The sequence below is a fragment of the Chiloscyllium plagiosum genome, chromosome 37 (assembly GCF_004010195.1).
Source record: "Chiloscyllium plagiosum isolate BGI_BamShark_2017 chromosome 37, ASM401019v2, whole genome shotgun sequence".
Lineage (NCBI taxonomy): Eukaryota > Metazoa > Chordata > Chondrichthyes > Orectolobiformes > Hemiscylliidae > Chiloscyllium > Chiloscyllium plagiosum.
In genome coordinates this window covers 3,465,049-3,478,581 of record NC_057746.1, presented here as the reverse complement: position 1 = coordinate 3,478,581, position 13,533 = coordinate 3,465,049, and the positions used below count along the sequence as shown (strand labels likewise).

Below are 13,533 nucleotides of genomic sequence, written 5' to 3'. Positions count from 1 at the left end.
GGAGCAGCTATTACAGCCAGAAATTTTTCCCGTACTCCATCTTGGATTACCTATGCTCCGGGACATGATCCATTTTTCCCAGAGGGTTAGCTTGTCGAGCAACTTCTCTCTTGATCAGGAAAAAGCATTCAATAGAGTGGATCACGAGGATCTGCTCAGGACTCTGAGCTTTCAGATTCGGGATGTACCTTATCGCCTGAATCCGACTACATTACAGCGGAATGCCTTGTGAAGGTTAATGGGTATCCCTATGCTTTGGAAGAGGAGTACTTTAGGGCTGTCCCCTTTCAGGCCAGCTTTCTTCTTTCTGCAAGGAGCCATTCCTGCGACTCTTGCATAAGCAACTGTTGGATCTGGCTCTATGTGGGCCAGGGCTGGTTGTGATCCTTTCAGCTTATGAAGATGACACGCTCCTCATGTTCACGGACCCAGTGAACTTGCAGAGAATGCATGAGTGCAAAGAGGTCTACTCTGTGGTGTCTTCCGTGAGGATCAACTGGAATAAACGTTCCAGATTTCTGGTAGGTCCATGGCAAATGGATCCCCTGCTGGGGGAGCTCCGGTGCCTCTCACCTCCTCTACCTGGAATGCAGTAGCCCACAACCTGAGCTGTCTCAAGGAGGTCTCCCCGTGACCGTTAGAATGGGATGGCAGTGATTCCTGTTAGGGCCACTCCTGCACACTGTCCACTTTCTTACCTTTGCCCGCCACTTGGATACACCTTGGCATGACATTTTGCTCTCCGGCAGCAGAGAGCCTCAGTAGAGGGCACTCAACAGAGCCTTCTCCATCAGGACTCTGGGGTGGAGAGTGCTGCATGCTGTGGTCCCATGCAATCATAGATTAACTTCACAGGTTCCAGGCCATGTCTACTTTCTGGTGGCCTGGAGCAAAGTTTTTCAAGATTGTTTTTCAACACAATCTGTTTGCAGCCTCTTTTTAGTTTTTTGAAGGGGGCTGCTCCTTAAATTTTGGTTGTATTTCACTCTAAACTCCCAATCTACAGAAACCCAGTGTGAGAAAGGGTGGACGATTCTGAGGACTTTGTCCTGGGCCTGCTCCTGGGCCTGGCCAAGGTCCGGTTTGTCTGCACCTCTTTTGCGGTTACATCCGGGCTCTGATGTCCCTGGAGAGAGAACATACATTGCTCACAGGCACTGAGGTGGGTGCACCACAGGGTTGGGGTACATCATCAGCCCAAACAATGTTATATTAATTTAGTACATTTCTATTTTGTTCTGTAAGTTTCCATTGGACTGTTAATTTGTATTTGGTTTCGATATGATGCCCTAGCAAGGGCTGTATTATCAGTATTATTATTGTTGACTTTTTGTTTTTATAAAAGAGTCAAGAGAAATTTACTTTGTATTTAACCCCTAGCTGTCCCTGTCCTGGGGGTGTTTGATAAGGATGGTGAGGGAACTTTACTTTCAGTTTTCTTTCATTTCAAAGAGTGGAAGGAGTTTTGCTGTGTATTATGTCTCATGCTGTTGCTGTCCTGGGAGTGTTTGATGTTTCCCTTCAGTTTTAAAAGAGTAGAAGACCTCTCCTCTATATCTAACCCCATGCTGTCCCTCTCCTGGGAGTGTTTTACTGGGACATTGCTTTACTTCCAGTTTAAAAGAGTAGAAAATAATTCCATGAACTAACTAATCCAAACTTTTAACTCATTGACAAAAATATTCCTGTAATCAATGTTAAAATATTTCAGTTTGAGTCTGTAATAGTATCCCTAATAGAAGGTCTGTCCCAAAATCTTAAGGTCCTCCATCCCCTCCCTTCACACAATCCACATCCAAGAGCTGACTTTATTCAATTCCTATCAAGTTCTTTTTGATGTCTTGAGTTTGTTAAAGTGGATACATACTCTTCCTCTTTCAGGAAAGTTCTGCTTCCTATGAACCTGAAATTATCAACCTACTGATTGAGAGACTATCCCAGCTCACAGTAACATTGATCAATACACTATGTAGAGAAAGAACTAAAGCAAATTAGCATTAATGGGAAAGTGGTATTGGGGAAATTGATGGGATTAAAAACTGATTAAGGTCTGATAAGTTAAATCCAAGAGTATTTACAGAAGTGGCCCTAGAAAGAATGGATGCATTGGTGGGCATTTTTCTGAAACAGTTTCAATGTCACTCCACTTTTTACAAAAGGAGGTAGAGAGAAAACATAGAAACTAGTTAACCTGACATCAGCCGCTTGGAAAATGCCAGAGTCCGTTCTAAAAGATTTAATTACAGGGTTAGACAGGGCCAGCAGGGACCAAATACTCAGAGGCCTTGATAGAGTGGATGTAGAGAAGATGGTTCCACTCATGACTTTGTGCGTGGAAAATCATGTCTCACTAACGTGATTGAGTTTTTTGAAGAAGTAACGAAGAAAATTGATGAGGGCAGAGTGGTGGACATGATCTATATAAACTTCATGAAGGTGTTCAACAAGGTTACTCATGGTAGACTGGTTAGCATGGTTAGATCACATGGAATACAGGGAGAACTAGTGATTTGTATACAGAACCGGCTCAAAGGTAGAAGACAGAGGGTGGTGGTGGAGGGTTGCTTTTCAGACTGGAGGCCTGTGACCAGTGGAGTGTCACAAGGATCGGCGCTGGGTCCACTGCTGTTTGTCATTTTTATAAATGAATTAGATGTGAACCTAGGAGGTATAGTTATTAAGTTTGTAGATGACACCAAAATTGGAGGTGTACTTGGCAGATGGGCCAGTGGGCTGAGGAGTGGCAGATGGAGTTTAATTTTCATTTTGGAAAGGCAAATCAGGGCAGGACTTATACTCTTATAGGTAAGGTCCTGGGGAGTGTTGCTGAACAAAGAGACCTTGGACTGCAGGTTCATAGTTCCTTGAAAGTGGAGTCTCAAGTAGATAGGATATTGAAGAAGGCATTTAGTTTGCTTTCCTTTGTCAGTCAGAGTATTGAGTACAGGAGTTGGGAGGTCATGTTGCAGCTGACCAGGACATTGGTTAGGCCACTTTTGCAATTTTGTGTGCAATTCTGATCTCACTCCTATGGGAAGGATGTTGTGAAACATGAATGGGTTCAGAAAAGATTTACTAGGAGAAAGTGAGGACTGCAGATGCTGGAGACCAGAGTTGAAAAATGTTGTGCTGGAAAAACACAGCAGGCCAGGCAGCATCCGAGGAGCGGGAGAATCGATATTTCGGGCATAAGCCCTTCCTGAAGAATGGCTTATGTCCGAAACGTCAATTCTCTTGCTCTTCGGATGCTGCCTGGCCTGCTGTGTTTTTCCAGCACCACATTTTTCAACTTCAGAAAAGATTTACAAGGATGTTGCCAGGGTTGGAGGGTTTGAGCTATAGGGAGAAGCTATTCTCCCTGGAGCATCGGAGCCTGGGGTGTGGCTTATAGTAGTTTATAAAATCATGAGGGGCATGGTTAGGGTAAATAGACAAGGTCCTTTCGATTGGTGGAGTCCAGAATTAGACGGTATAGGTTTAGGGTGAGAAGGGAAAGATTTAAAAATAGATCTGAAGGGCAACTTTTTCACACAAAGAATGATGTGTACATGGAATGAGCTGCCAGGGGAAGTGGTGGGGGCTCGTACAATTACAACATTTAAAAGGCTGGGTACATGAATAGGAAGAGTTTAGAGGGATATGGGCCAAGTGCTGACAAATGGGACTATTTAATTTAGGATATCTGGTTGGCATGGGCAATTTGAACCAAAGGGTCTGTTTCCATGCTGTACATCTTTATGACTCTCGTCGTAGTCTATTACCTGAGGGCACAGCCTCAGAGTGAAGAGATGACTCTTTAGAACTGAGATGAGAAGGAATTTCTTCAGCCAGAGGATGGTTAATATCTGGAACTTTTTGCTGCAGAAGACTATGGAGGCCAAGTCATTGAATGTATCGAGGCCAAAGATAGATAGGTTCTTGATTAGTAAGGGAATCAACAGTTTGGGGAAGAAGCAGGAGAATGAGATTGAGAAACATATCAGCTATGATTGAATGGAAAAGCAGACTTAATGGGCTAAATAACCTAATGTTCATCCTATATCATCTGGTCTTATGGACTTACAAAAGCAAAATCATGCTTGACAAATCTACAAAAACGTTTTGAGGATATAACAAGGAGAGTTGATAAGGGGGAGATAGTGAATGTGGTTTACATGGACTTTCAAAAAGCTTTTGATAAGGTCCCGCATAAATTCATGTGCATGTGACTTTTGACTTTGATAGAGAATTGGTTGGCAAATTGGAATGAGAGTCAGAATAAATGGGTCTTTTTCCAAGTGGCAGGCACTGACTATTGGAGGCCAACGGGCTCATTTCTTGGACCCCACCTATTCACAATATACAGTAATGATTTCGATAATGGAACTAAATACAATATCCCCAAGTTTGTAAACAACGCAAACCTGAATGGGAGGGTGAGCTGTCAGAAAGATGCAGAGATGCTTTAGTGTGATTTAGATAAGTTGGGTGAGCAAACAAATGCATGGCATGACATATAATGTGGATAAACGTGAGGCTATCCACTTTAGTAGCAAAATAAAGGAAGACACATTACCTGAACGCTGACAGTTGGGAAAGGCGGGTGGTAACAAAGAGACAAGGGTGTCCTTGCACGCCAACCATTGAAAGTAAGCAGATAGGTGCAGCAAGAGGTGAAGAAGGTAAATGTTTTTCATAGTGAAAGGATTTGTGGAGCAGGGGTGACTTGCTGCAGTTGTACAGGGCCTTGATGAGACCACATTAGGAGTACAGGTAGCTCTCCAATAACGTCATAGTTGTGTTCCACCGAAACCTCACTTAATAGAAAATCATTTAATTAGAAATAATGGGACCTATGGGAAAAGTCGGTTAGGGATAGACCACCAAACAAAACACTCACAATCACCAAAAATCACCCAAAAACCTAATGCAAAGCATAGCACAGCCTGAATGAAGGTTTAAATCACATTTATTAACTAAACAAAAGTAAATTTAACACGTTATATTGAAAAAATATTGTTAATGCAGGGATGGAGGATCATCATTATCACCACCTCGAGGTGCAGTTGTGGTTACAGAAGTGGATGGCTGTGGTTGATTTCATCTGACTGTTTCTTGGTTTAGCTCATGTGATATGCAGATACAAGAACAAATTAGAAAGGCAAATGGTATGTATAAGGGGAATGCGACTCTGAGGAATTATATAGGGCTTATACAAGAATACAGGAATTATACAAGAATATTCTTGTCTCAAAGGGAGAGTGATGAACATTCATCAGTTTAATTTTCAAAATGAAGCTGCTCAATGTATAGTACTGTACCTCTCATATGCTCTGACAGCAGCTGATATCAACACCAGCGCAGAATGGCACAGGCATTTCGACACTAATGTCAGCACATGCACAGAGATTTCGGTACTGATATTGGTGCATGCACAAAATAGCGCAGAGACTTCAGCGCTGATATCGGCACATGCACAGAATGCAGCATGCAAAACAATTGCCGATCAAATCACGCTATTGCGAACAGAGGTGAGCATTCTCAAAACTACCATTCCCTAATTCTTCAGCAACATTATAGCCAAACTGCACTGCCAAAACAAGCTTTATACAAGAATGGCCTGTAATGCATGCAATTTTGGTTTCCTTATTTGAGGAAGGATGTTCTGGCTAGGGAGGGAATGCAATTAAAACTTACCAGAATGATAAGTCACCATAGGCCAGAGGATCATAGGACTGCACTCTTGTTAGAAAGAGACAATTGGTGGCATGTTTAACCTAAGAGTCACCCCGCCTCAGGCAAGGTTGACAGGGGGGTCCTTCAGGGTAACCACAGCTGATATGGGAATTGAATCTGTGCAGTTGATAACACTCTGCATTGCTAACCAGCCATCCAGCCAACGAAACTAACTGACCTCCAACGAACAAATAAAGAGAGACTGGCTTGGTTTTGGTCTACATTCTTTGGGATTACAACAGTGAGGCGGGTATTTCATAGAAACCTGTAAAATTCTAACAGGCTTAGACAGGGCGAATGCAGGAAGAAATTTCCTGATGACCAGGGTGTCCATTCTAAGGATATGGTTTAGACCATTTAGGACTAAGATGAAGAGAAATGTCTCCACCCAAAGAGTGGTGAACCACAGGAAGCATTTGAGGCCAAATTTTGAATGTTTTCAACAAAGAGTTCAATATAGTTTTTAGAGCTAAAGGGATCAAAGGTAATGGGGAGAAAGCAGGAACAGGGTCCTTAGTTGGAGGATCATATCGAATGGCAGAGGAGGATTTTAATGGCCTAACCCGACTCCTATTTTCTATGTTTCTGTGTGGACAGTACTTTTACTGTAGGTTTCTGAGTATTTCCATAATTAAAGACACACCATGCTCAAGTATAGTCTTGATTAAATTTTAAAAATATGGATTATTGAGTTATAAATCTATACAGAAGATTAATCAAATAACAAACAAACAACTCAATATTCAAATAAATATAATCTGCATATTCTGGACCAAACACTGAGAATGCCAGGGAAACTTGGCAGATAGGTCTGGCACTATCTGTGGAGAAGGAAACAAAGTTAGTGTTTTGAGTCCGGTATGGCTTTTCTTCAGAATTGAGTATTTTTATACTTTTGACAGAGGCAGACGAGGAGCAAGAGGGCAGAAGGTGTGGAGATCTAGAATAGAATACAAAGGTGTTGTCACTGGTGGCAGAAGAGAAAAGTATGAGATGTGTGAGGGGGGCTTCACAGGCTCCTAAGATTTCCTAATACACAAGTTGCATGTGTTGTACAAACTGTTAACACAAGGCCAGAAAAATGGAGTAGAAACTCTTCAAGTAAGAAAGAGCATTTGTGCAGTTATTGATGTTCATTACATTCCTATTAGGGATAATCCATTCATATCTGAAGTGTGTGACAAATCATTCACAGAATCACAAGATCTCTACAAACTCTGATGCAATCACACAAGAATGTAACTATTTATATTTGAGGTATATGATAAATCATTTGCAGAGTTGTCAAACTTCCGGGCACACAAACACATTCAAACAGGCGAGAAACTATTGATATACTAGGTGTGTTATATATCATTGTCAAGGTTATCCAATTTCCTGTTATATCAGAGGATTCACCATGGGGATTTCACTTCAGTTGGGAAGTTTAGTATAATAGTAAATAGACATCTTCAAAACTCCTGTGACATTTGAGGATTCACGAAAAGGAAAAGCTCTTAAGGTGCAATACAAGGGACAAAATTTTCACTCAAACCTTTGACTTTCTGAAGCATTAGAAGATACTGATAAGGAGAGCTGTGTTACAAGACTTCCACACTGTCAGCCTAACTCGTGGTCCATCGACCCAGTCACTACAAAAGAAACCCTGCTGGATTGAGTTCTATGATCAAACCTTCCCAGTGAGCCCACATGAGAGACAAACATTTCCAAAGTAAAATGTACTCGGATATTTCTCTCTCATGAGACACTGATATCTCAATATGGGCTTGGCGGGTCATCTATTTCTGTTGCACTGAGAACTGTCTGTGTTGTTTCCCTGCCAGTGCTGACACAGCAGGAGCTGTCATTCCAAAGCACTATCTATCTCAGCAGGATCTGTCTCAAACCTCTCCCACCATGAGTCCAAGCATGTTAAGGTGGATAAGTCAATCTTTGATCTAATTGTCAGGAATCACCAAATGAAGATATTGATATGAAGCTCCTGCTTGAGCACATATGCCACTGTGTCTCTAGTAGGAATTCCTCAGCAACAGCAATAAGGTGATTCAGGAGAATGTAAGGCAGGATTTTCCTGCTGTGGATAAGAAATACTAGAGGAGAAATAAGACTAAATTACTCTGCAGAATAAAAGACTTCATTAAATTTTAAACAACAGTTAGAGAGCAGTAATAGAATTTGCTGGGGTTTTATGGAAAAGCTGCTTCCCCAAGGGCAGATATTGAAGGTCACCCTGGAAGACCCACAGGTTTCCCTGAGCAGAAAGCGATTCCCCTCCTTCATGTCATGTGTAATTGGCCATCTGACAATACCCCATGTGAACCTAATCACACTGGATAATCCCACGATGCTTTCATTGTCAGGAACTCCAACATCACACCCATATTTGGGGAAGGTGAGGGAGCTGATGGTCGACTGATTAGGGACAAGGTCTATCTTTTCCTTCTGTGGCTGATGCCACAATTTTATGCAGGACAGACTGAGGAGGAGGTGTTGTTTATTGATGTCTGTGTCTCTCTGAGGCAGCTCGCAGAAATAAATGGAATGTTAAAGAACTGTCTCAGGTACAAGATGCAGAAAGGCTTCAGTGTGACTTGAATAAGTTGAGTGAATAATCAAATACATGGCAGTTAAATGTAATGTATTTAAGTGTGTGGTTATCCATTTTGGTAGCAAAGGCAGGAAGACAGGTTATTGTCTGAATGGTGACAGACTGGGAAAGGGTGAAGTGTAATGAGACCTGTCGCTGAAAGTAAGCATGCAGGTGCAGCAGACAGTGAAGAAGGAAAGTGGTATGTTGGCCTTCATATTTAGAGGATTCAAGTACAGGAGCAAGGACGCCTCACTGCAATTGTACAGGGCCTTGATGAGACCTCATCTAGAGTGTTGTGTGTAGGAAGGATGTTCTAGCTATGGAGGGAGTGCAATGATGGTTGACCAGACTGATAGTTAGAATGGCAGGACTGATGTATGAAGAGAGATTGGATCTATTGGACTATATTCACTGGAGTTTAAAAGAATGATTTGATTTATTGTTGTCAGGTACAATACAATGAAAACTGTTTTACCATTTTTGTAGCTTGTATCATTCAAAGTGTACCAGGGTAGTAGAATAGAATGCAGAATACAATGTTACAGCCATAGAGAAGGTGCAGAGAGAGGGCGAGATCAACATTAGCATCTGAGAGGTCCATTCAAAAGTCTGGTAACAATGGCTAAGGAGCTGTTCTTCCATTTATTCTGACGTGTATTTAAACTTTCATATCTTCTGCCCAACAGAAGAGGGAAGAAGAGAGCATAATTGGTGTGAGAGGGGTCTTCAATTATGTTGGCTATTTTCCTGAAGCAGCACAGGGGGAAGGTCAAGGAAAACTACACAATTCTAAAAGGACTAGACAAAGTAAACTCAGGAAGAATGTTTCCACTGACTGTGGAGTCCAGAACCAGAGGTCATAGTCTAAGTTACAGAGTAGGCCATTTCAGACAGGGATAAGGAGAAATGTCTTCACCGGAGAATTGTGAGCCTGTGGAATTCTCTGCTCCAGAAAGTTATTGAGGTCAAAATATTGAATGTTTTCAAGAAGGAGGCAGATTGGGCGAAAGGGATCAAAGGATACAGAGAGAAAGCGGTACAAGGTACTGAGTAGGATGATAAGCTATGATCAGGTTGAATTGTGCAGCAGGCCTGAAGGGATCAACTGTCAACTGCAGCTGCTATTTACAACATTTCTACGATAGTGAATCAGGACATTCCGAGAGAGGTGAAGGGAGGTGGAGGGGCACGAGAAGATGTGAATGTTGAGAGTTGGAAATTCGAGCTGAAGAAGAGCTGGACCTGTACAGGAGGTGACTGCTAGACAGGGCGGCCTGTCAGGTATCAACTCATAGGGTAGATACACAATGAGTCACAACTTATTTTCTGAGTCATTGAGACAACGCACAAGTCTCATAGAAAATTAAAGATAATCAGTCTCCTCTCTTGTTCCCTTCTGTGCCACTAATCCTTGTGTGCCTTTCAAAATGTCCATATTACAGAGGAGGAAGTGCTGGATATCTTTGAATGCATATAGGTGGATAAATCCCCAAGACCTGATCAGGTGTACCCTAGAACTTTGTCGGAAGTTAGAGAAGTGATTGCTGGGCCTTTTGCTGAGATATTTGTATCACCGATATTCACAGGTGAGGTGCCGGAAGACTGGAGGTTGGCTAATGTGGTGCCACTGTTTAAGAAAGGTGGTAAGGATAAGCCATGGAAGACCAGTGAGCCTGATGTCGATGGCGGGCAAGTTGTTGGAGAGAATCCTAAAGGACATGATGTACATGTATTTGGAAAGGCAAGGACTGATTTGGGATAGTCAACATGGCTTTGAGCGTGGGAAATCAAGTCTCACAAACTTGATTGAGTTTTTTGAGGAAGTAACAAAGAGGATTGATGAGGGCAGAGCAGTAGATGTGATGTATATGGATTTCAGGAAGGCGTTCAACAAGGTTTCCCATGGGAAACTGATTAGCAAGGTTAGATCTCACAGAATACAGGGAGAACTAGCCATTTGGATACAGAACCGGCTGAAAAGTAGAAGACAGAGGGTGGTGGTGGAGGGGTGTTTTTCAGACTAAAGGCCTGTGACCAGTGGAGTGCCACAAGGATCAGTGCTGGGCCCTCTACGTTTTGTCATTTACATAAATGATTTGGATGCGAGCATAAGAGGTACAGTTAGTAAGATTGTAGATGACACCAAAATTGGAGGTGTAGTGGACAGTGGAGAGGTTATCTCAGTTTACAACAGGATCTTGACCAGATGGGCCAATGGGCTGAGAAGTGGCAGATGGAGTTTAATTCAGATAAATGTGAGGTGCTGCATTTTGGGAAAGAAAATTTTAGCAGGACTTACACACTTAATGGTAAGGTCTTGGGAAGTGTTGCTGAACAAAGAGACCTTGGAGTTGCTGAACAAAGAGACCTTGAAAGTGGAGTTGCGGGTAGATAGGATAGTGAAGAAGGCGTTTGGTATGCTTTCCTTTATTGTTCAGAGTACTGAGTACAGGAGTTGGGAGGTCATGTTGCAGCTGTACAGGACATTGGTTAGGACACTTTTGCATACAGTTCTGGTTGCCCTGCTAGAGGAAAGATGTTATTAACTTGGAAACGACGTAGAAAAGATTTTGCAAAAATGTTACTGGGACTGGAGAGTTGGAGTTAAAAGGAGAGGCTGGATAGACTGGAATCTTTTTCCATGGAGCATAGGAGATTGAGGTGTGATCTTATAAAGGTTTGTAAAATCATGAGGGGCATAGTTCTGGTGAATTGCAACGGTCTTTTCCCCAGGGCAGGTGAATCCAAAACTAGAGTGCATCAGTTTAAGGTGAGAGGGGAAAGATTTAAAAGGGACTTGGAGGGCAACCTTTTCACACAGAAGGTGGTGGATATATGGAATGAACTGCTAGAGGAAGTGGTAGTGCAGGTACAACTACAACATTTAAAAGACATTTGGGCAGGTACATGAATAGGAAACATAAACAGGCTAAACAAAGGGAAATGGGACTACTTTCATTTAAGAAACCTGGTCAGCATGGATAGTTGGACTGAAGGGTCTGTTTCAATGCTTTATGACTTTGTGATTGTAAGGCTAATAGTTACTCCTTCAAGTTAACATGCGGTATTTTTTTAATGTGATGTGGGTTTCTGCCTTGATTATCCTTACCGAGAGTGAGTTTTAAGTCATCATCACCAGAAATATTGTGATTGGCTGTGAGAGACGTCAATCAGAGAGCCCACCCACTCTGCCCATTGTCTCCTCTTCCTCTTCCAGAGCTGGTTCACTTCCTATACGGACTGAAAACCAAGTGAGGAGATGGTGAGTGAAGGAGCAGCTTTTATACAAATTGTATCCCATAATATCCACACCAATCTTCAGGCAGTCTGACTATCCTGTGGGCAGTCAGGGGTGGAAATGTCCCTTATGCTGTGTGAGAAGATCCAGCTGAGAGAGCTGTTTACTCGGTGCTTTGTGCTGAACTGTGTGACTGGAGCTGTGTGTTGGATATTGAGTGTGTTTATTGGAAGCATTTCCCTCTGATTTCCAGGCTGAGATTTGTTGATGCTACATTCCTGAATATGAGAAGGCGAGGTGTCATTATCTGGGAGGTGCAGCGTCAGAAAGTTATACAGCATGGAAACAGACCCTTCGGTCCAACCAGTCCATGCCGAACATAATTCCAAACTAAACTAAACTAAACTGGTTGCTGCTGACCCATATCCCTCCAAATCTTTCCAATTCACGTACCTACCCAAATGTCTTTTAAACATTGTAATTTGACCCACATTCACCACTTCCTCAGGAAGTTCATTCCACATATGGCACCGACCCTCTGGGTAATCCAAGATGGAGGACGAGAAAAATTTCTGGATGTAACTGCTCTTCCTTTCTTGAGGTATTTTAGGTGCTGGAGGTGATTTCCTCGAATTCCAGGAGCAGCAATTACTATTTTATGTGCTGTTGCACTGATTTGGAACTTTGGGAAGGAAAAAGTCAAAACAGCAGCAGTTTTTAAAAGGGAGAAGAACGGACAAAGGAAGCACATGGTGAGGTCATTGCAGGAGAGAGAGAGAGAGAGAGAGAGAACCTGCACAGTTACTGCCTTTGATGTTTGAATTCGTGTATCGCTGGACATCGCAGTGCATCTGGGAAAATTATCAAACAGTGAAATTCACAAATGATCTTGGAGGAACTGTTAGATGAAGTTCACAGCACAGAATCAGATAAGTTAATCGTTGTTTAAAGTGTGGCCTACAGAGAATCTGCAGTAGGGAGTAGTATAGATTCTTTCTTGATTATATGTTTTTGGAGATATGTCTCTTGATTTAAGCTTAAAATATAAGCCATAACTATTAATTTAACCTGGGGCAATGTTTGTAGAGGAATAAGACGGTGTTATTTTCTGGGTCTGTAGATTGTGAAGGAGCAAACATGGCCTTTAGTATCTGCCATAAATGCTGCTGGCTGCGAAACTTATTAGATTGAATGGATCAGTTGGAGAGACAGTTAGAAGCAATGAGGAATTTGCAACACCAACAGTAAGTGATGGATGGCAATAATAGGAAGGGGGGAAAGTCTCAGATACAGTCACATAGATGGGTTAACTCCAGGAAAGGTAAGAGAGGTAGGCATCTAGTGCAGGAGTCTTTCGTGTATATACCCATTTCAAAAAGGTATGCTGTTTTGGAAAATGTAGGGGGTGATGGATTCTCAGGGGAATGTAGCATGAACAGCCAAGTTTCTGGTATTGAGACTGGCTGTAATGCAACGAGGGGTACGTCGGCTTCCAAGCGATCAATTGTGTTAGGGGATTCTATAGTCCGAGGTATAGACAGACGTTTCTGTGGCCAGCAGAGAAAAAACAGAATGGTGTGTTGTTTCCCTGGTGCCAGGATCAAGGATGTCTCAGAGAGGGTGCAGAATGTTCTCATGGGGGAGAGGGGCCAGGTCATTGTCCACATTGGAACCAATGACATCGGAAGGGAAAAGGTTGAGATTCTGAAGGGAGATTACAAAGTGTTAGGCAGAAATTTAAAAAGGAGGTCCTCAAGAGTGGTAATATCTGGATTACTCGCGGTGCTACGAGCTAGTGAGGGCAGGAAGAGGACGATAGAGCAGATGAATGCATGGCTGAGGAGCTGGTATATGGGGGAAGGATTCACATTTTTGGATCATTGGAATCTCTTTTGGGATAGAAGTGACTTGTACAAGAAGGACATATTGCACCTAAATTGGAAGGGGACTAATATACTGGCAGGGAGATTTGCTAGAGCTGCTCAGGAGG

General features: G+C 42.5%; 2 protein-coding genes and 1 pseudogene across 3 annotated transcripts in view; 1 reads left to right on the top strand and 2 right to left on the bottom strand.

Moving 5' to 3' along the window:
- Positions 1-13,533, bottom strand: part of LOC122541204 — a 134,360-nt pseudogene that overhangs the window by 9,327 nt on the left and 111,500 nt on the right.
- The window catches only part of LOC122541621 (zinc finger protein 239-like), a 182,746-nt gene that overhangs the window by 161,986 nt on the left and 7,227 nt on the right, over positions 1-13,533 (bottom strand). The gene's annotated exons all lie outside the window — the stretch shown is intronic.
- LOC122541604 (zinc finger protein 271-like) overlaps positions 11,527-13,533 on the top strand; it is a 13,008-nt gene continuing 11,001 nt past the window's right edge. Inside the window, exon 1 of one of the 2 annotated variants that reach the window (XM_043678473.1) lies at positions 11,527-11,567. The gene's annotated coding sequence lies outside the window, so the exon portion shown is untranslated. The remainder of the gene's footprint in view (positions 11,568-13,533) is intronic. The other variant, XM_043678471.1, reaches the window with a different exon arrangement.